This window comes from Protopterus annectens, chromosome 1.part1 (genome assembly GCF_019279795.1).
Source record: "Protopterus annectens isolate FY-2018-M chromosome 1.part1, PAN1.0, whole genome shotgun sequence".
Lineage (NCBI taxonomy): Eukaryota > Metazoa > Chordata > Ceratodontiformes > Protopteridae > Protopterus > Protopterus annectens.
The window spans coordinates 604,050,834-604,073,125 of NC_056726.1; the positions used below are offsets into that span (position 1 = coordinate 604,050,834).

Here is a 22,292-nt window from a genome sequence, read left to right on the forward strand (position 1 = left end):
AAACCTTTAAAACATTTAGAGGGCTGAAAATCAGAAATTCCCTGAATCAGCTTACTTCTCCCACAGTTTTGATAAATTCAGCAACAAGGGTCCAAAAACTAAATTTTTATCCAAAGGAGAATTCAAAACCTTTTTCTGTTACATCTTCTGGTGGGGTTTGTGAATGCAGCCGAGCAAACCTCCCAGTGTCAATGGAAACAACCTTGGAAGCAGCACCTGCAAAGTCATATACACGTTAAACAAGTACAGACCTGAAAAATGGAATAATTTAAACCACACACAGCAGAGTTCATCATAAAAAAGGATACTACAGTTAAAACACTCCTTATACTTTGACAACTGGTCAGAATAAACATAGGACCCTGACAACTCAAAATTCTAAAAATAAAAGTTGCAGCAACATGCACCTTCCCCCAAAAAATTATCAATAACTTCACCATCCTTGTCAAAATACAGATTAAAATTAACAAAATATTTGTCAGCAGCTGAATTAACTAAAACTATAGCTGCTGTCAGGTCTGGAATTACTATATAAAAATTTGAAAGACTGAGGAGTTTGTAAATTTCACCTGTTTTCTTAAGAGTAGCAGGCTGGCTGTGAGGGACATTAAACATCCTCCAATGCTGACAGCTCTGGGGGGGGGTTCTGGGAATTCCAGTTTTAATAGCTCGGTATTCTGAGGGACTGAGAAACCAATATCCCAACTGGGGGAAAAAAAACCTGGCACATTCTGGAAATAGTCTCAGATAAAAAAAGATGCCTCACAGAAAGATTCCGATACCACACTTTCCTCCGAATACAAATCAAATCTGAGAAAAAAAATCGAGACCTGTCCCTTTACATTCCCCTACAGATTCAAAATTTTGAACCTCTTCAGGAAGATGAATCTTAATCAAAAGCCACCTTATAAGAAGGGTCAATAGTCTGTACAAGACCCTGAGCTAAGCCCAATAAATAACTCCTGTCCGAGAAACTGTGACAGGATAAGTCAAATGTTTAATTTTTTTTTTTTTTTTTTAACAAGCAAAAAAAAAAATTCTTAACAGTGCCAGCAACACTTCCCCCAGGGATTGGCACAATATTCTGGCTAAAGAGGGGCACATTTCCTGCCCCCTTTCCTATGACTAACAAAATCATCTCTCCCTGGTCCACTGAAGGGACAACAGCCAAACAGGAAGTGGCTAACCCCACCCCCAGTCAATGGCTGTATGAACACCACAGGGATCAACAATAAAAGACAAGTGGTCTGAGGAACTGGCTTTGGCCACAGCAGAATCATCCATATGCAACTGAACAAATTACTAACCAGCTGTGGTGGGAAAGGCTGCTTAGTTAACTTTGGTGGCTGGAAGAAGTTCTGACCAAGGGACAGGTATTTAGCAAGCCAAAAATAGTGCTCCTCTATTCTTGGGGAAAGCTTAGCAGCAGCTGCAGCCAAAACAGGAAAGTTGTGAAGTCAATTTTTCCCCACACAGAGTAAAAAGCATTTTATTTTACCTTTTTGGTGCTGGGGAAAAGGGTTTAAACAGTTTCTTCACAAAAAAGTAGTTTTAAATATAACCCTTTACCACAAAAGTAAAACATAGTCTCCCATTTAAAATAGATAAAAAGTAGCATGACAGTCGATAAAAACACTTTGCTGTAGCCTTAAAATAGTTTGTCAAAGTAGCTTAAACATAGTAATGTGTAAGGTTTTCCTCCCAAGAAATGAATTTATCTGCCCAGCAACAGAACAGTGTTAGCAGACGGAATCAAAAGCCCGCAGAGGAACTCTCAAGCAGTAGGAAAGCTCTGAAGGGCTTTAACCCCAAACATGTCTTATTCAGCTCAGCTTGAGTTAACAGTGTGAATGCATGGAAGGTGCCCGGAAACTGCCCAGAAGCCATATAGCTTAGGCTACTCTAGTAAATATGAACATTAATCCTAGCAAAGCATGTTCTGAACCTGGAAAAGTAATCCAGTTTACAGTGCTTTGTATATGTACACATAGGGCAAAATTACTTTTTCTAGAGTGCACAGGTCCACCACTATTCAGAAAGCCACTGAAAAAGCCAAGGCCCTTGTGGAATGAGTCCTAACCCTGCCTGGATTGGCTTGGCAAATATGATAAAAGGCAACAGCAAGAGAACCATCTAGAAACAGTATGCTTTGACACTGGCTGTCCTTTCCCCATACCTTCCCGAAACCGCTAATGAGCTTTTCTGAAGGACTGCATTTTGTCTATGTGGTATCAGAGTTCCCTGCAGATAGCTAAAGAATCTTCTCTCGTTCTTGGGTTCAGGGAAGACGAGATTAATAGTCAACTCAAAGCAAATGGAGAACTAACCATTTAAGTATGCTCAAAGAAACCCTGCCCTTGTGAGAAAATGAGGTAGGGCTGACTCACCCTGCAGTAGTCAGAGCAATAAGTAAAACAGTCCTCCAAGTCAACAGCCTCAATTCATCCAGAAAGTGCAGATCCCAAGGAACAGCTACCCGTTTTCTAAGTGGACACACATGCAATACTCCTTTAAAAAAATAATTTAAGAATAGTTAAAGGGGGGGGGGGGGCAGAATTTAATGACAAACAGAAATGGTTGACAAATGAACCCTGATGGAGGACTATCAAGAACCAGAAGCAGAAGGTATTGGTTCTTGGAATGGCAAAAGGGGCCTATAAAAGGTACCAAAATTGTATCCAGGAAGCGAAATGAAGAGCTTTCGGGATGGGGTGCATCAAAACCCCAGTCTTGTGAGAGAACCTGGTCTGTAGGGAAGTCTGTGGTAACATCTCTTGGCCAGAATAAAAAGGGAGAACCACTGTTGCCAGAGTTAAAGGAGTCTTCACCACAAGTTTGAAGATGTCCTTCTGGGTCTTTAGAGGAACCTAGAGTAACGGTGGAAAATTTGGAAAAGCTCATGGGAACATTCCAGACCATGTGAAGAAGGTATTTTCTAGGCCTGTTTACAAGGAGTCCTGAAGCAGAATTTTTATCGCTGTCTGTTCTGAAATAAGCCAAACTGATCTACTTGGTATTCCCCACAGCTAGATTAATTGGAAGACCCTAAGATGAAGTTTCCTTTGGTGGGGGATCTGCTGTAGTAACGCTTTGCTTGCCTACAAAATGTTTTGCTCTTACAGAAAGTATGAAGCATGACGAGTCAAAGTGAAAAGAGCTCCTCTCAGGCTATCACAGCAAGACTGCAGAGGAAGTATAATCTGGTACCCCCTTATTTACCACACCACTATGGTGTTGTCTGTGTAAACTTGCAGAGAGCCTTAAAAGAAGTTATGTACTCACCATAACGTTCCATGCGAGTTGTTCATCTCTCGTTCATTTTTTTACTGATTGGTTCTGAGCTGATCCTCGGCTCAGACTTGGCCAACTGCAAAAGCTCAAGGCCTTCAACCAGCTTGAGGCCAACTCCCTATCCCATGATGCACCCTGATCTTCCCTCAAATCTTGTTTGCTGCCCGACTACCTAGTAGTACAAATAAGCCACTCAAAAAGCTGGACAAGAGACAATGCACCATATAAGAAAAGTGACGGAATTCAAGTAGACTGGATGGGGGTTGGAGGGTGGGAAGTAAGAATGAAGACGAGATTAACAACTCACATGGAACATTATGGCGAGTACATAACTTCTTTATGTTCTATCTTGCCGTTCATTCTTTACTGATGGGTAGCGTCTCAAGCATCATCTTTCTCGGGTGGCTCACGGGAGAATATTTCTCAGAACTGTGAAACCAAAGGAGGTCCTGTCCCTGAAGGCCTTGTCTACTTTGTAATAAGTGATAAAGGTATGAAGTTTTGACCAGGTAGCTGCTACACAAATGGAATCTAATGGTAACCTTGTAGAAAAGGCTGAGGTTGAAACAGCTCTAGAAGAGTGGGCCTTTATTTTTTGATGCAAGGGAGCATTCACTGAATTATAAATGAAAAAAATGCAATCTGACAGCCATCTTGACAAGGTTACTGTTGTCACTGGGGCACCCTTTTTTGACTGAAAAGGAAACGGAGCTGATCAGTTGACCTGAATTATTTTGTTCTATCTAGATAAAATCAGAGTTGTCTATGAACATCAAGTTTGTGCATCATGTGTTGCATCCTATTTGTGTACTGAGGAGAGAACTGGCAACTCAATGGATTGGTTAAGATTGGTCTCTGAACAAACTTTTGGTAAAAAGGACGGATTAGTTCTGAGCGAAATTGCCATTATGGAAAATCAGATAAGGCGGTTTTGATGGTCAAGGCCTGCAACTCAGCCATTACTTCTGCTCAGAGGATGTCAATCAGAAAAATAGTCTTCCATGGATAGAATTTCAAAGGACAAGTAGAGGCTGGTTCGAAAGGAGGTAATATGACTCTGGAGAGAACAAAATTCAGATTTCATGGTATGACTGGAGCCCTGACTGGTCACCTCAAATGAATGGCACCTTTAAGAAAGGCTTTAGCAATTTGATGCGACATGATACTGGAGCCCTGGAAGCCAAGATGAAAGATTGAGATTGCTGCTAACTGAACTCTGATAGCTGCAGCAGCTCCTTCACTGAAAAGTTTAATTAGAAATTCCAGTATAGATGGTAGAGTCTATATTAAATATTCGAACGCTTAAACGTTTGAATCACTAATCATCAAACTTTAGTGATCGAACGTTTAAATGTTCGAATATTTTAAAAAATTAAAAAAAAAAAAGTAAAGGGTGCAAGCAGGGGGCAAGCCCCCTGCGCCCCCCCCACACCCCTGCTACTTAAATATACCACCTCAGAGATCGCGCTACAGTGTAGGAAATGGAAATTTTCTGTTTTCGCACTGTAGTGCACTGAAGTGCAATCTCGAAGTTGGGGGTTGTGGGGGATTGCTTGCCTCCCTGCTTAAACACTTTACATTTTGTTTTTTTATTTTTATTTTTAAGATACTCGAACATTTGAATGTTCGATCACTAAAGTTCAATCTTTAGTGATTAGAACATTTAAGCGTTCAAATATTTAATATAGACCCTAGATGGGATAGGAGCTAGATAAGGATCACATCAATCTGAGATGCCCATGAGGAAAATCTCTTCCATTTGCTAAGATACAACTTTCTGGTGGATGATTTATGAGAGGATGTTATATGTTGTGCCTCAGCTGAGAGGTTGTGGGAATTGGAGCAGCCAAGCTGTCAGTTTGAGGGAATGTTGAGAAAAATGAATAGCCCCCGAAGAATGGGTCAACAGATCTGGAACTGAGTGCAGGATCCAGGGATCTTCCAAGAGATGAAGCTGGAGGAAGGAGAATCAGATTTGCTGAGGCCAGTAAGAGGCCATTGGGATCATGGGCCCTCTGTAATACTTTGGGAATCAGAGAGATGGGAGGAAAAGCATAAAGGAGACCCAGGGGCCAATTGTGCACCAGTGCATCCTTTGGGGCATCCTCCAGGCAGGGATATCAGGGCAAAGTAGCTGCGGTATTTCGTGTTTGTTGGGGTTGCAGAGAGATCACAGCAAGGCTGGCCCCACCAGCGGAATATCCTGCTACTTGTTGCTTTAGGGACCACTCGTGAGGCCGTAAGATTGCCCTGCTTAGCTTGTCCTCTATCACACTGAATTTCCCTGAGATGCGAGTTGCTATCAGAAAGCGCTGGGAGGAGATTGCCCTCTGCCATACTCCCATGGCCTCTCGACAGAGGGTAAGAACAGGTTCCTCCTTGATGTACCAGACCACTGACATGTTGTCCATCTGAACTGCAATTGTTCCCAGAGGTAGAGAGTCCTGAAAGGAACACTAGAAGTACCACTCATCTCCAGATCATTTATATGCAGAGGAGCCTCGTGTTTCTTCCACGTACCTCGGGCTGTTCTTCCCTGATAATGCCCCCCACCCAATCAAGGAAGCGTCCGGGGTCACTGTGGCTATGGGATTGGGAAGAACGAATGGACGTCCCTAGAGATGCATGTTGTGATGTCAGCCACCACTGAAAGTCCTTCTTGCACTTATTCATTATGACAATTTGGTGTGACACTGGAAGTTCCTGAAAGGACCATTGAGAGAACAGGAGCCATTATAGAAAGTACAGTTGTGTACACTTACCATAAATGTAGATGTCGAGTGTATTCACTGTTGCAGTCATTACATTTGGGTAATCTGCTTGCAGGTTGCCCACGGTCAGCTTGATTAACAAAGTCTTGGGTCCTGCGTCGGTTGCTGTCCCTTCTTCCATGACGTCAGGTTGTCAGGGGGTATAAAACATGCAGCTGACGCCATTACATCAGTTTTTCTTTCCCCAGATGTCAGGTGCCCCCCTAATGGGAAGCAAGTAAAGAAAAACACAAAGGTATACCTACAACAAAATAGCAAATACATCAAAAAGGCTTTTAAGCATAGTAAAGGAAAATAGAGGTATAGCCATAAGAAGTTAGGGGGGCAGGTGGGAGGGTAACCAGGACTGCAACAGTGAATACACTCTAACATCTACATTTATGGTAAGTGTACACAACTGTACTATGTTCGTGTTTCATTGTTGCAGTCATTACATTTGGGTAGATTCCAAAGCTATGGTTGGGAGGAAGAGTTTAGAGAGCATTAGGGCCAGCTATAAGGCCCTGCAAGACTGCAGTGGCAAAGCCAGCTCTGGATTTAGAGAAAATTGTCAAATGACAATGCATGGTTCATAGGTTGGTACTAGGCTATCAGCCCTAAGGCCTATACAAGCCTAGCCATAACAATTCCCTGGCTATTTCTTCCCACACTATTTACTTCCAGGGCGACTGATGTGATCCCCCCCGGGGTGAATTTCCTTTCTCCCATCCAATCGTCAAGGTTTCTTTTGAAGAGGACCAAAGAGGCACTCTGCTTGACATGTATGGGCAATCTATTCCAGTGTCTGGGGAGTCTCTGGGTCAGGAACCTATCCCTCCAGCAGGTTTTGTTTATTGTGATGACAAGGTTTAGATCCCTGGAGCGTGTGGCTCTGAGGGATTGGGATTTCTTTAAGTGTAGCATGTCCAACAGCTCTGGGTTTCACATGGCCTTGTATGTTCAGCAAAGATCGCCTCGGAGTAGACGATGCGTGAGATTGGTGAAAGTATGCAGCTTCTAGGATGTCCCTGGTAGGAACGCCTCGGAGAAAGGCTGTAGAGGTAGATGCAGCCCTGGTGGAGTGAGGTCTGATACCCTGGGGGATAGGTTTTCAATGGTGCTTATAGCAGAAATGAATGCAATGGCGTATCCATTTAGAAATCGTTTGTTTTGAAATAGCCTTCCCCTCTGCCCCTGCAGCAAATGCAACCAGCAGTTCAGATTTTCTTTGAGGTTTAGTCCTGCCCAAGTAGATTCTAAATTGTCTGTGCACATCCAAGGAATGCAGTACCCGATCCCCTTTGTTCTGTGGATTGGGAAAGAAGGCTGGCAAATGAATGGACTAATTAAGAACTACACTGGATACCACCTTGGGCATGAAGGATGGATTGGTTCTGAGTGAGACCCTGTCCGCATGAAAGATGATGAAAGGCTCCACTGCCATAAGGGCCTGTAATTCAGATACCCTTCTAGCTGAAGTGATTGCTAAAAGGAAAGCTTTTTTCCAAGAAAGAAATTAAGTCTGCAATAGCAGCTGGCACGAAAGGAGGTAGAGTGAGTTTCTCCAATACAAAGTTAATGTCCCAAGCTGGGGTTGAAGCTCTCCTGGGTGGTCTCAAATTTTTGGCCCCTCTGAGGAACTGCTTGTGCAGTGGATGACAGAAGAGGGGAGGTTCTGTGTTATAATGAGCTGAAATGACTGAGGCGTGGATTTTCATGGAGGAAAAAGACAGGCCCTTGTGAAGCATCTCAGTCAAGTATTGTAAAATCTGAGGTAAATTGAGCACTGCTGTGCTCATCCCTTGAGATTGGTTCCAGGGCACAGAATCTTTTCCAGTTTTTGACATAAGATTTTCTAGTACTAGGCCTCCTTGCCTCTAGGATGACATCCACCACAGGTTTGCTGAGGGATGGTAAGGGAGAGTAAGTAATTAGCCAGGCTGCAAGGTTCAGTGCTGGAAGCTGAGGGTGCAGAATCTGGTTCTCCTGCTGAAACAGCAGGGAAGGACTTTGAAGCAGGTGCCATGGAGAGAACAGACACTGCACAGGAAAGGGTACCAGTGTTGGCACGGCCAGTCTGGAGCAATCAAAATCATCCGTGGTTTGTCCTGACTTTTAATAGTACTTTGCAGAGCAAAGGCGGGGGTCATAGACGGATAGGTTTTTCCAGCTGAAGGACAGAGCATCCACTTTCCAGGCTTGTTTGTGGGGAGTCCTTGTGCAAAATTTGTCCAATTGGTAGTTCTGGGGGGAGGCAAACAGGTCTATATCTGGGCTCCCCCACTCACTTAACATGTTGAAAATCCTTGGTTCCAGTTTCCACTCGTGTGGGTCCATGAGGTTTCTGCTTAGTCCGTCTGTCAGTGTATTTAATTTTCCTGGCAGGAATTGAGCTTGTAGGTGCACGTGGTAGCTCAAGGCTGTGTTCCACAATGTCATGGCTAGTCTGCAGAGGGGATAAGAATGCGTACCCGCCTGCTTATGTACCACATAACCGTGGGTGTTGTCCGTCTACCATTAGTCGTCCTGGAAGAATGTAGTCCTTGAAGGCTGTCAGAGCATTCTGTACAGCTAACATTTCTTTTTGATTGATATGCAGGTGCATTTGACTTTGATTCCATTTGCCCTGAATGCACTTCCCTGCCAGGTGAGCCCCCCCCATGCATAGTCTAATGCATCTGTTAGGGTTTGGGTGGCAGAGGGTGGTGTGAAAGGTAGTCCCTTGTTTTGGTGACAGGCCTCTGCCCACCAAAGGAACTTTAGGCGTAGGCAAGGTATGATAGGAATCATTGTTTCTAGGCTGTGAGAATGTTGACTCCATAGGCTTTTTAGATACCACTGTAGTTTCCTCATATGCAGTCTTGCATATGGAATTAGAAGAATGCAGGAAGCCATGAACCCCAAGGCTTGCAGTATTTGTCTTGCAGATAGCAGGGTTTTTGTGGCCACTTGTTTGAAGTAGGTTGTCAAATGAATTTGCTTTTCTGGCATGAGTTAAGCCATCTGGGAAGTTGTATTCAAGCTTGCTCCCAGGAATGTAATTTATTGACAGGGTACCAGTTATTTCTTTTCGTTTATGGTGTACCCCAGACAAGTTAAAACCCTTTTTAAAAAAAACAGATTCAAAAGTATGGCCTGGCTTTCTGTCTGAATTAGACAATCATCCAGGTATGGGTATATTTGAATACTTCTTTGCCTGCAAAATGCAGTAACTGAGCTAGGAACTTTGTGAATACCCTGGGTGCAGTAGATAAGCCAAAGGGCAGTGCAGAGAACTGATAATGCATGTAGCCTGCTTTGAAATGTAGGTATCTTCTGCAAGATTCCCTGATTGGGATGTGCAGGTATGCTTCTTTTAAATCTAGTGTTGCCAACCAGGCGTCTTTGCTTAGCAAATGAAGTAATTGGTGAGGTCAGCATCTTGAATTTTGGAATCTCCAGAAAGGTGTTTAGAGTAGACAGGTCCATGATAGGACGCCATGATTTGTCTTTTCTGGGTACCAGGAAAAGTAGAGTAGAAACCTTGTCCCTTTTCCTCTTCTGGTACCAGCTGAATAGCCCCCATGCTTGAGAGAGAGAGAGTACTTGTTTTTGGGACTCTGCCCACTGATTTGGGGGTAGGTCTGGCCACCCACTTGGTGTTGGCAATGTGTGCAAGTGAAATCTGTATCCCTGGGACACTATTTAAAACCCATTTGTCCTGGGTAATGAGTTCCCAGTTCTTTGAAGTGAAGCGCAATCTTTCCCCCCAAAGGGGCAGTCGGAAGATAAGTGCTTGGAAATTTTAAAAGAAAGTCATTGAGACAGTTTACCATAGGAGGGAGTCTTGTTATTTTCAGACTTGGAAGTGGAGACCCCCCACTGCTTAGTTCCGAGAGTCCCCTGGGACTGAAACCTGGGGTTTTTGCTGTGTCTGGGTTTGGCTTCAGAAGACCTGGAAGGGGCTGGAAAGGACCAATTCTTAGAGGGCCAGTGTCCACTAAATCTAGGAGACTGAACTTGTAAAAAAATCTAACAGTTTGCATAGATTTAGCTTTATCTTCCATCTTTTTAAGAACTTCTTCAGCCTTGTTGCCAAACAGGTGGTCCTGATTTAAAGGAGCATCCAACAATTTAGGTTTAACATGATCCAAGCAAAGACTGCTCCTTAAGCCAAGAATGCCTGCTAAGCGCAGACCCAGTAACAGCAGCCCTGCAAGATGCCTCTAAAGAATCAAAACCACATTGCAAAGTATGTTTTCCAACTTGTTCAGCAGAATGCAGTAAATCTTGTAAATCTTTATTTTCTAGAGTCAGGAATAATCATTTTCTGTTTAAGCAGTCCAATAACATGTTACTGATATTTTAACACATGAAATTTGCAGTTTAAAGCTCTAATGGCCAAGGTTGCTGAAGTGTAAACCTTTTTACCCCATCTATCCAGCATCCTGGAGTCTCTATCAGAAGGGGTAGGATTTTTAGCAGTAGAAGCCTTAATGCCCTTGGACCCTTGTGAAATAGTCTCTGCATCTGCAATAGATTTTTGAAAAGGAACTTGTGGGACTCTGGGACCCTGTAGTATCTGTCAGGTTTATTGGGAGCATGAGGCAGGGAATCAGGGGCCAGACTAGATTCCAAGAAGGCATCATCAACAATGTCTAGTACAGGCGGAATAGCCAAAGGCCTATGCTGAGGTAGGAGAAGGAAATCCTTAAACCTCTTTTTTGAATCAGAAAATTCCTGGCTTTCCCAGTGAAAATGCTCCCTTAGAGTATGTAAAGTTTCCCCAAAAGAAAAATCATCAGGAGGGGAAGCAGAGGGAATACAGTCCTCAGCATCAGAATGCTCCCCCCCTTTTCTAAGAGGCCTAGGGCTGAGCTCGATTATGAACTTACTGATTAGAGTTATGTCTTCAGCCATTTTTATCATTTGATTTTTTAGGCATAGAGGCCTGAGCATGTGGCCTGGGCGTAGTTTTTTTTAGACATGGATCGAGATTTAGGCCTTCGTAATGAAGAAGGCGTCGATTTAATATTCAAGTCCGTAGGCCTGAAAACACCCTCAGAAGTCGGTGCCTGCACAGCAGCTCCAGACCCATCCAAGGTAGAGACATCCGCGGGTTCCCTAGTTGTAGCATCTCGCAGCATACCGGACTCCGAATGGGTCTCAGTAGAGGCCTGTGAATCAGAAGTAGCGGGTATCAGGGGCTGCGAAAGTGCCTCTGAGTACTGTCGAACTGGCTTAGGAGAAGTGTCGTCAGCAGTTTTGGACCTCGGCGGCCTGTCTTTCTTTGTGTTTTTTCAGAATCCCGGTAGTCAGATGGCTAACTGACATTTCTGGATAATTAAACCAAGAACCGAAATATTTAGTAGCAAAAATATACCGATGACTGATAGTGCGCTGATTAAATAAAGCACAAAACCGACAGCAAGGTATGTCATGGTCAGGGCCTAGGCAAGGAATACAGTACGAATTAAAATCTTTATGAGGTAATACTGACAGATAAGGAGCAAGAAAAAGTTTCCCCAACGAGGTACTTTGCTTTTAGTTTAAGACTTCGGTTCTGAAACTCGAAAACGAAAATTTCAGGAGTCAACTTCAGGCATCACACGACAAGAAAGACTGATGTAATGGCATCGGCTGCATGTTTTATACCCCAGATGACCTGACGTCATGGAAGGGACAGCAACCAATGCAGGACCCAAGACTTATCAGGCCGACTTAGGGCAACCTGCAAGCAGATTACCCAAATGTAAAGACTGCAACAGTGAAACACGAAGAACATCTTGCATGTGCATTCGAGCGAGGGGGATGGCAAGGACTGCTGCCGCCATCGATCCTAGCAATTTGAGTACCAATGAGACTGGGGCTTTTTTTCTTGGAAGCAGGTCTAGTATTTGTTTTTGTAATAGACAAATTCTTTCTGGAGGCAGAGTTAATGTCACTGAAACTGCGTTCAGTTCTGCTCCTATAAAGACGGTCTGCTGCAATGGCGATGAGGCAGATTTTTCTGAGTTGATGGTAATCCCCAACTGATCGCAGAGACTTAAGGTTGTGTCCCTTGCATGAATAAGTTGATGCTTGGTGGTGGCAGTGAGGAGCCAGTCTAGATATGGAAACACCTGGAATCCCAAACGTCTCAGGTGAGCGGTGACTACTGCCATGTATTTGGTGAACACTCTGGGGGGCTGTACTGAGACCAAAGGGCAGAGCGCGAAATTGATAATGGCAGGCTCCCAGCTGGAAGCGTAGATGATCCCTGGATGGTCTGTCCATCTTTAATGTGGTAGTACACATCCTGTAGATTGATAGAGCACATCCAATTGTCTTTCCCCTGAAAGGGAAGTATTGACTGAAGTGTGACCATCTGGAACTTTGTCTTTTTTACTGACTTTAGTCTGCTTAGGTCCAAAATAAGTCTCCATTCCAGTCTTCTTTGGAACTAAAAAGAACCTTGAGCAAGTTCCGGAACTCCTCTGGTCTGCTGGGACTGGCTGGTGACTTTTGTCCAGCAACCGTTGGACTTCTAAGACCGCTTGGTCCCTGTGACTGGGTGGAATGTCTGGGATTTACTTTACTAGAGGGGGTGGACTGACAAAGGGAATAGAGTATCCCTCTGGATATTATGTTTTGTACCCAGCCGTCTTGTTATTTTTAGCTAGGCGTCTAGGTACAAAGACAGGCACCCCCAGACTGCCTCCAAAGATTAGCAGTCGGGCCTCCTCTCAGAATCGCTGATGGGGCTTGCCAAAGAACTGATCTCGGTCGCCCTGGTTTTGCGGACCCCCTCTGCCGCGTGGGCAACGTTTTCCATTACTACCCCCTCCTCTGCCTCTAGAGAGGGTTTCACCACGAGCATTCTGGAAAGATCACGGAGATTTACGGAACCATGTCTTTCCACCTCCCCTCCCTTTGGAGTAGGGATCTATTCGGGGTAGAAAAACGTACTCAGACGGCAGACAAGGTCTTTCAGTCTTGTTCACTCCTGGTAAGAGTTTCCTTTACCTTAGGCCCGAAAAGGGACGAACCGTAAAAGGGGGTGTTAATGAAGGAAGACTTAAACGGTTCAGAGAAGGAACATCGCATCCAGGAATGTATCCTGAGAATGATTCCTGTACCCGCTGCTCTGCTCGTACCATCATCTGCATATGACAACAGACACATGGACGAGTTCACTATCGAATTAAGAGTGGAGAGCTGGGAAGTTACCTTGTCCAAAACTCCCATGGCTACTGAACCCTGTAGGGTCTCTCCTAGCTCCTTCAGGAGATTCCTTTGCAACCTAGTAAAATGTGTAAGGTAGTTCAGCGATTGAAGGACGAAGGCCGCTGAACTAAACATACGCTTCCTATATCTATCCATAATCCTAGATTCGCTATTAGGAGGATGAAGAGATGAAGTCTCCAATAATTCCTTGTTGGTGGCTGCTGCCACCACCATAGCATCAACAGGTACTCCTTTAGTGAGATAAGGTCTGTTGGGGGCTAGTTATAAATTTGTTAGGCCTCTTAGGGACAGGCTCTGTTGCGTCTGGGGACTCCCATGTCCGAGTGAGTAATTCAAGCAACTCATCGAAGGGTGGAGACACCAAAAAGATGGAGGATTGAGACAAAAGCCTTCAGGAGGACCGACATCATCAGAAAGATTAAGGGATTTCCAGCCACCCGTAATCTCCAAGATATCTGCAGAAAAGATCTTCTGAGGGGGACCGTGGGGACCCTTCTGACTCATCCAAGTCAGTATCTGAAGTGACAGACGCCTGTGGGGAGTCCAGATGCTTCCTCTTGCAGTCTCTCTTCAAAGGCACTTCAGTGGGGGCTTCTGGAGAGGTCTCGGAAGAACAAAGCTTCCAGAGGTTCAGGATCTCTGAACTTCAATGGTGCAGACAACGGTGCTTTCAGGGAGGGAGCTGCTCCAACTGATGGGGTGGTCATCAGGGCAGACAAAGCCCTCCTCATAGCCTCGAAGGCCCCTCGGATCCGAAGATTCAATGGAAACTGTCTGCGTCGGCACGGTGGGCTCAGAGCCAGAGGTCAGGGCCAAACTCACTCAAGCCAAAGCGACGAGAGGTAGTCTGAACCAATTGGTCCTACTATCCTCCTAGACTGGAGAGTATCGTATCCAAGTGCCCTCGGTCGGCGCCGAAGACATCAAGGCAGTCTGAGCTGTAAAACCTACAAGAGGTGTCAGACCCGAGGGTTCCACAATCATCAGTTACTCTCACTCTGGCTCCAAAACTTCCATGCAGATTGGAAGAGGAACAGAAGATGCAGGAGGAACTAAGGTCTGCTCCGAAGCCTCCAGCGTCGGTGCCGATAAATTTTTGCCAGTGCCGGTATCTGTAGAAGCTTCACCACGTAGTCCACATCCAAATCAGTCTACTGGAGGCCCGTGAAGAATGTGATGAAGCCACGGATTGCAATATAGGAGACTAAGGTAGGAGATACAGGCTCCAAGGTCAGGGACCGGCTCCTAACTATAACGAAAGTCTGTTCCGAAGGCTGTGGAACCGTTGAAGCTTTACTAGAAGCTGATTTCGATGTAGATGGACTTGGTCTGGTCAGACTTTTCTAGCGACTCTTGAAAGGAGGATTTCAGTAGACAGTTATCCATTAGCTTTCTCTTTTTCTCATGCAACAGTCTTGAGTTGAAGGAGTGGCATACAGCACAGCTTTCCTGCAGGTGTACCTCACCCAAGCAGTAGACACATTCATTATTTCCATCAGTTATAGACATCTTTTGCCCACATCTTGGGCATTTTTTGAAACCAGACTTGGCTTTTTCTCTTGCTGAGACATACTTCCAAAGACAAATGCTAAATATAGTCAAGCACAGCAACAACGCCCTATAAAAAAGGAGGGCTCTAACAATAGCACACACAAAAAAACTAGTAAGCCTTAAGTACAGTTATGTACACTTACCATAAATGTAGATGTTATAGAGTGTATTCACTGTTGCAGTCATTACATTTGGGTAATCTGCTGGCAGGTTGCCCTCAGTCTGCCTGAATTCCAAAGTCTTGGGTCCTGCGTCGGTTGCAGTCTCCTCTTCTATGACGTCAGGGGTATAAAATAGTCAGCATACGCCAGTTTTAGTTTTTCTTGCCCCAGATGTCAGGTGCCCCCCAAATGGGTAGCAAAAATATATATAAACTATATATACATGCAACAATATAAACTTTAGCTTCATCTACAAGCAAATACACCACAAAGGCTGTAGAAAATAGTGAAGGAAAGAGAAACTCCAGAATAGAAGGGGGATGGCAGGCGGGTAACCTGGACTGCAACAGTGAATACACTCCAACATCTACATTTATGGTAAGTGTACACAACTGTACTATGCTCTTCGTGTTTCACTGTTGCAGTCATTACATTTGGGTAGAATCCCAAAGCTATGGATGGGAGGCTGGAGCTAAACTGAAATCGGGGAGGCTACAAGGCCCTGTAGAACTGCAGTGGCAAAGCCTGTCCTGGACTGAGAGAGTCAAATGATAATGCTTTGTAAATGTGTGAACAGAAAGTACAGTTTTGTACCTACCATAAATGTAGATGTTCGAGGATCCACATTGCTGCAGTCCTAACCATTGGGTAGTCCGCTGTCCAGTCGGCCCGAATACCAGAGTATATGGCTGACGTCGGTCAGGGCGCATTAGACTGACGTCAGTACGTCAGGGTACTAATGCGCATGACCGACGTCATATCCTCAGTCTTTTCTTGCCCCAGATGTCAGAAGACCCTAAAAAGACAAGGCCCAAACCAAAACACCAAAAAGCCCTGCACCAAACTTATATCCAATATATATATATATATATATATATATATATATATATATATATATACACATGTACAATAATATACAGCAACTTACACCACCACCCCTAAACACAGAGGGGAAGGCGGGAGGGTAAATTGGACTGCAGCAATGTGGATCCTCGAACATCTACATTTATGGTAGGTACAAAACTGTACTATGTTCTTCATTCCACATTGCTGCAGTCCTAACCATTGGGTAGAATCCCAAAGCAGAGGTAAGGGAGGCTGGCAAATCATAAGGAAGCAGGAGCTGTCAACATGCCTTGCAAAATAGCTGTGGCAAACCCAGCCCTAGATTTAGAGTAAAGAGGAAGGTGGTAATGCTTAGAGAAAGTATGCACTGAACTCCAAGTAGCTGCCTCCAAAATATCCTTAGTTGCCACCCCCCTTAGAAATGCTGTTGAAGTGGCAGTAGCCCTAGTGGAATGAGGCCTAATCCCAGCTGGAATCTCCTTGCCATGATGGGAATAACAAAATGAAATGCAAAACCCAATCCACTTAGAAATAGTTTGCTTAGACACAGGCTTGCCCTGAGAACTCAAAGCAAAAGAAACAAACAACTGCTGAGACTGCCTGAAATCCTTAGTCCTGCTTAAATAATAACGCAACTGCCTATGTACATCTAAAGTGTGCAAAATCTTTTCCCCTTTATTTTGGGGATCTGCATAGAAAGTAGGCAAATGAATAGTTTGGTTTAAAGCCACACTAGAAACCACCTTAGGCATAAAGGAAGGATTAGTACGTAATGATACCCTATCCTTATGGAAAATCAGAAAGGGCTCTACTGCCATAAGGGCCTGCAACTCAGAAACCCTTCTTGCAGAAGTAATAGCCAACAAAAAAGCAGTCTTCCATGACAAATATTTCAAATCAGCAGTACCCGCAGGCTCAAAAGGTTGTAGAGTAAGTTTTTCCAACACAAAATTGAGATCCCAAGCAGGAGTAGGAGCTCTACGTGGGGGTCTTATATTCTTTGCCCCTCTGAGAAACTGCTTGAACAAAGGATGCGAAAACAATGGTGGGTCACAATCATAGTGAGCTGAAATTGCTGCAGCATGAATCTTAATGGAAGAGAAGGACAAACCTTTGTCCAATAACTCAGTAAGATATTGAAGAGCCACACTCAAATTAGGCTCAGAAATCTCCAAATTCCTTGCTGCACTCCAAAATAAAAATCTCTTCCATTTTTCATGCATACACTTTCCTTGTACTAGGTCTTCTAGCTTCCATAATCACATTTAAAACTTGTTGAGGAAGTTGAGACCGGCTGTCTCTCAAAACAGAATATGCCATGCTGTTAGATGAAGAGAGCGAAGCTTGAGATTGAGCAGGTGGCCTTCTCTCTGAGACAACAGGTGCAGAATCAAGGGTAAAGGCCATGGAGGCTTCTTTACTAGACTCCTCAGTAATGGGTACCAGTGCTGCCGAGGCCAATCTGGAGCTATTAAAATCATCCTTGGCTTGTCTTGTCTGACCTTTAGAAGCACCTTTGGAAGAAGAGGCAGAGGTGGAAACGCATACACATGAAGATTTTTCCAACTGAAAGAAAGAGCATCCACTTTCCAAGCTGTGTGATGTAACCTCTTTGTGCAAAACTTTGGCAGCTGGTGGTTTAGTGGAGAAGCGAACAGATCTATGTCTGGAGTTCCCCAGGACACTGTCAACCTTTGAAATACATGAAGATCCAGTTTCCACTCGTGGGGATCCATGATTTGTCTGCTTAACACATCTGCTAAGGAGTTCTGTGCTCCGGCAGAAACCTTGCGTGAAGCGTTAGTTGCAAGCTGAGCGCAGTCTCCCATAAAATCATTGCTTGTCTGCACAATGGGTAAGACTGTGTTCCCCTTGTTTGTTGATGTACCACATGACAGTTGTGTTGTCTGTTAGAATCAACACCTGCCCTGGAAGAAGTAACTCCTTGAAAGCCATTAATGCAAACTGGACTGCTAACATCTCCTTCATGTTGATATGTAGATGCTGTAGTCTGGCAGGCCACTTGTCTTGTATCCACTTTCCATTTAGATGAGCTCCCCAAGCAATGTCCGAGGCATCTGTCGTTAAAATCTGACTCGCCTCTGGCCGGGTCACAGAGAGTCCCTTGTTTAGGTGACATTCCTGAGCCCACCACAAAAATTCTTTTTGAAGGCAAGGTATTATTTGAATGACAGTGTCCAAATCCTGGCAGTGCTGTGTCCATACATTTTGAGATACCATTGTAGCTTCCTCATATGCAGTTTGGCATTGGGAAGCACCAGAATACAAGATGCCATGAACCCTAATGCTTGAAGGACTGTCCTTGCAGTCAGCACGGACTGATGAGATAGTTGATGGAAGTAAAGTGATAGACTCTTTTGTTTGTCCGGGGTTAAAAGGCCATCTGGGCTGCTGTATTCAGTCTCACACCCAGAAAGCACATGTCTTGAGAGGGTACTAGACTGGACTTTATTTCGTTCACAGAATACCCTAGGCATCTTAGCACTGCTATAACATATTCCAGATGCTGTAGAAGGTCTTCCTTTTCTTGAGCCAGAATCAGGCAGTCGTCCAAGTAAGGATAGATTTGAATTCCTTGTAGCCTGAAGTAAGCTATCACTGGAGCCAGAACCTTTGTGAATACTCTGGGCAGTAGATAAGCCAAAGGGCAATGCAGAGAACTGATAATGAGAATTTCCAGCTCGAAACCGCAGATACTTCCTGCAACTTAGCCTTATAGGCACATGAAGGTAAGCTTCCTTGAGATCTAAAGTTACCATCCAGTGATCTTTGCCCAGCAGAGGTAAAAGCTGTTGTAACGCCAACATCTTGAACTTGGGAATGTCCAGATAAGTGTTGAGGAGAGATAAATCCAAAATTGGTCTCCACGTGTTCCCCTTCTTTGGTACTAGGAACAGGCGAGAATAAAATCCTAGGCCCCTTTCTGATACAGGGACTGGCTGAATGGCCCCATCTGGAGTAACTGAGAAATTTGCTTGTGGGCCTCTTTTCTTGGTGGAGGAGGAACGTCTTGCTTGCCTTTGAAAGGGGGCAATGTATGGAAATAAAACCTGTAACCGTGGTGAATGATATCCAACACCCATCTGTCTTGAGTAATTAAATCCCTATTTTCTTTGAAAAGAGACAGTCTTCCTCCCAAAGGAGCTGCCAGACGAGAATCTACTGGCAGCTGAAAAGGCAGGTCATTGGGTCTGTTTACGAAAGGACTGACCCCTGCCCTCACCAGAAGTCTGAGCAGGTGAACTCCCTGTTCTAGGCCTAAAAGAACCTTGAGCTCTGCCCCTACCACGCCTAGACCTACCCCTAGACTGAGAATCATAAGCAGGATATGTCCACCCCTTAGCAGGCCAATTTCTACTAAACTTCGGTGGCTGCACCTGCAAAAATCTTTAACAGTTTGCATAGACTTAGCTTTGTCCTCCATTTTCTTTAAAACTGCTTCCACAGGCGAACCAAACAACACATCAGACTGTAAAGGAGCATCCAAAATCCTTGTCTTAACATGCTCAGCTAAATTCTGATCCCTCAACCAGGCATGCCTGCGAAGAACAGAACTAGTGGCAGCCACCCTCGAGGAGGCCTGTACAGCATCAAAACCACATTGCAAAGAATGCTTACCCACTTGTTCAGACACATGAACTAAATCCAGCAACTCTTTACACTCAATACCTTCCGCCAAAGCATCCACCTTAGATTTCAATTGTGAAAGGAGATAATTTTGATATTTTAGCATGTGAAACTGACAATTCAACGGCCTCATGGCTAGAGTGGAAGAAGTATACACTTTCTTTCCCCACCTATCCAAAGCCCTTGCCTCTATCAGTGGGAACAGGATTTTTAACCACAGAGGCCTTAACACCTTTAGGCCCCTGAGAAACAGTTTCTGGGTCCGCCCTAGGACTCAAACAAATACTTATGAGCTTCGGGCACCCTATAGTACCTATCAGGTTTAACAGGAGCAGGAGGCAAAGAGTCAGGGTTGAGGGAAGCCTCTGCAAAAACATCTTCCACCACATTCAACACAGGAGGTATAGCTAAAGGCCTATGTTGGGGTAAAAATAAGAATTCCCTAAGCCTTTTCCTGGAATCAGAGTAATCTTGGCCTTCCCATTTAAAGTGTTCTCTCATGGAATGCAGAGTCTCTGAAAATGAGAAATCCTCAGGAGGAGAAGCTGTAGGTGTGGAATCATCCACATCAGAATCAGAATAAGGTGGAAACTCCTGCAAGTCTTCCGCAGAAGACTCTGAAGCCTCTGAATACTGTTCCAAACACTCAAACTCAGGTTCCACCCTAGGCCTCTTATCAGGAGGGGGCATAGAGCCTCTAATCATAGTAATTAAATCTTCTGCCATTTTAAGCATATGTTTCTTAGGCACAGAACCTGAAGTGCTAGGAGAAGCCCCCACTGAAGCTGAACTTGGCCTACCTCTCAAAGAAGCTTTGGAAACAGTAGGAGAAGCTCTAACTACCTTGGGAAGAGAGGGAAGAACAGTTACCTGAGAAGCCCCCTCAGCCTGGCCTACTTCCTGAGAAGGCACATCCTGTAACAGTAAAGTCTCTGCCTGAGACTCCAAAGAAACTCCTGGCAAAACCTCCGGCTCCACTGAGCCTTCTAAAGAACCGACATCTGGGACTGCCGGTTCATCAACCCTAGGCTTCGCTGTTTTGTCCTTGCGCTTTTTGGACGAAGCGGGCGTCGGAGCATCCGACGGCATTTTATAATTGCAACGCTTCCCAAACACTAACCTGGCACAGTCTAACCGTCTCTTAATAGTGCGTTTGTTAAACCTAGCACAAGAGCGGCATCCAACAACGTCGTGCTCAGGCCCTAAACAAGGTATACACAAGGTATGGTAATCCCTATGAGGTATCTGTTTCCCACAAGAAATACAGTTATTCACTTTTTCTGACATCCGGTTAAATACTGAGGCAAGAAAAACCAAAATGTTCCCCAACGGGGTACTTAGCCAACTCTGATTCGGTCTGAAACTCCGACTTCAGAAAATTTCAGAACGCCAACCTGCACTCGCAAAACTGCTTCTGCATCGGACCATGCGGCAAAAAGACTGAGGATATGACGTCGGTCATGCGCATTAGTACCCTGACGTACTGACGTCAGTCTAATGCGCCCTGACCGACGTCAGCCATATACTCTGGTATTCGGGCCGACTGGACAGCGGACTACCCAATGGTTAGGACTGCAGCAATGTGGAATGAAGAACATCTCCAAGTAGCAGCCTCTAGAATGTCTTTGGTTGGTACCCCTCTGAGAAAAGCTGCTGATGTAGCTGCAGCCCTGGTGGAATGAGACCTAATGCCCTTGGGCACAGGTTTACCATGGTGTAAGTAGCAGAAACAAATGCAGTGGCTTGTCTGCTTTGAAATAGCCTTTCCCTCTGATCCTGCAGCAAATGTCACTAGTAGCTGCTTAGTTTTGCTTAAAGCTTTAGTCCTGCTCAAGTAGAATCTTAGCTGTCTATGTACGTCCAAGGAATGCAGAATCCGGTTCCCCTTGTTCTGCGGATTTGGATAAAAAGTTGGCAGATGAATAGTTTGGTTAACAGCCACACTGGAAACCACCTTGGGTATAAATTAAGTATTTGTCCTGAGGGACACCCTGTCGGGGTAAAATATGATAAAAGGCTCCACAGCCATGAGGGCCTGTAGCTCTGAAACCCTTCTTGCTGAAGTAATTGCCAGGAGCAAAGCTGTTTTCCATAAGAACTTTAGATCTGCAGTAGCGGCTGGTTCAAATGGAGGCAGGGTGAGCTTTTCCAACACAACTGAGGTCTCATGCAGGAATTGGTGATCTTCTGGGAGGCCTAAATTTTTGGCCCCTCTAAGATACTGCTTTACCAAAGGATGAGAAAAGATTGGTGGCTCTGTTAACGAGCCGAGATGGCAGAGGCATGGATTTTTATTGAAGAAAAAGATATGCCTTTGTCAAGCATCTCAGTCAAGTATCGTAAAATCTGAGGAATATTTGGCTCTGCTGTGTCAGTTCCTTGAGCTTGGTTCCAAGCAGAGAATCTCTTCCATTTATCAGCATAAGATTTTCTAGTGCTAGGCCTTCTGGCTTCCAAAATGACATCCATCACAGATTTACTGAGAGGTGTTGTTTGAATAACTACATAATCAGCCACGCTGCCAGGTTCAGTGTTTTGAGCTGATTGTGCAGGATTTGCTTGCTTTGCTGAGACATTAAGTGGGGTATTTGAGGCAAATACCAAGCTGGGAATTGAGACATACTCCTTAGGATTGGGTACCAGTATTGGCGGGGCCAGTCCGGGGCAATTAGTATCATCTTTGTTTTTTCTTGTATGACGTTTAGTACTACCTTGGGAAGAAGAGGCAGAGGAGGAAAGGCGTAAACGGATAGGGCATCCACTTTCCATGCTTGTCTGTAATATGTCCTTGTGCAGAATTTGTCCAGTTGATAATTCCAAGGAGAGGCAAATATGTCTA

General features: G+C 44.6%; 1 protein-coding gene across 3 annotated transcripts in view; it reads right to left on the reverse strand.

The window, feature by feature from the left end:
* TSNAX (translin associated factor X) overlaps positions 1–22,292 on the reverse strand; it is an 849,466-nt gene that overhangs the window by 369,924 nt on the left and 457,250 nt on the right. The window lies entirely within an intron of this gene.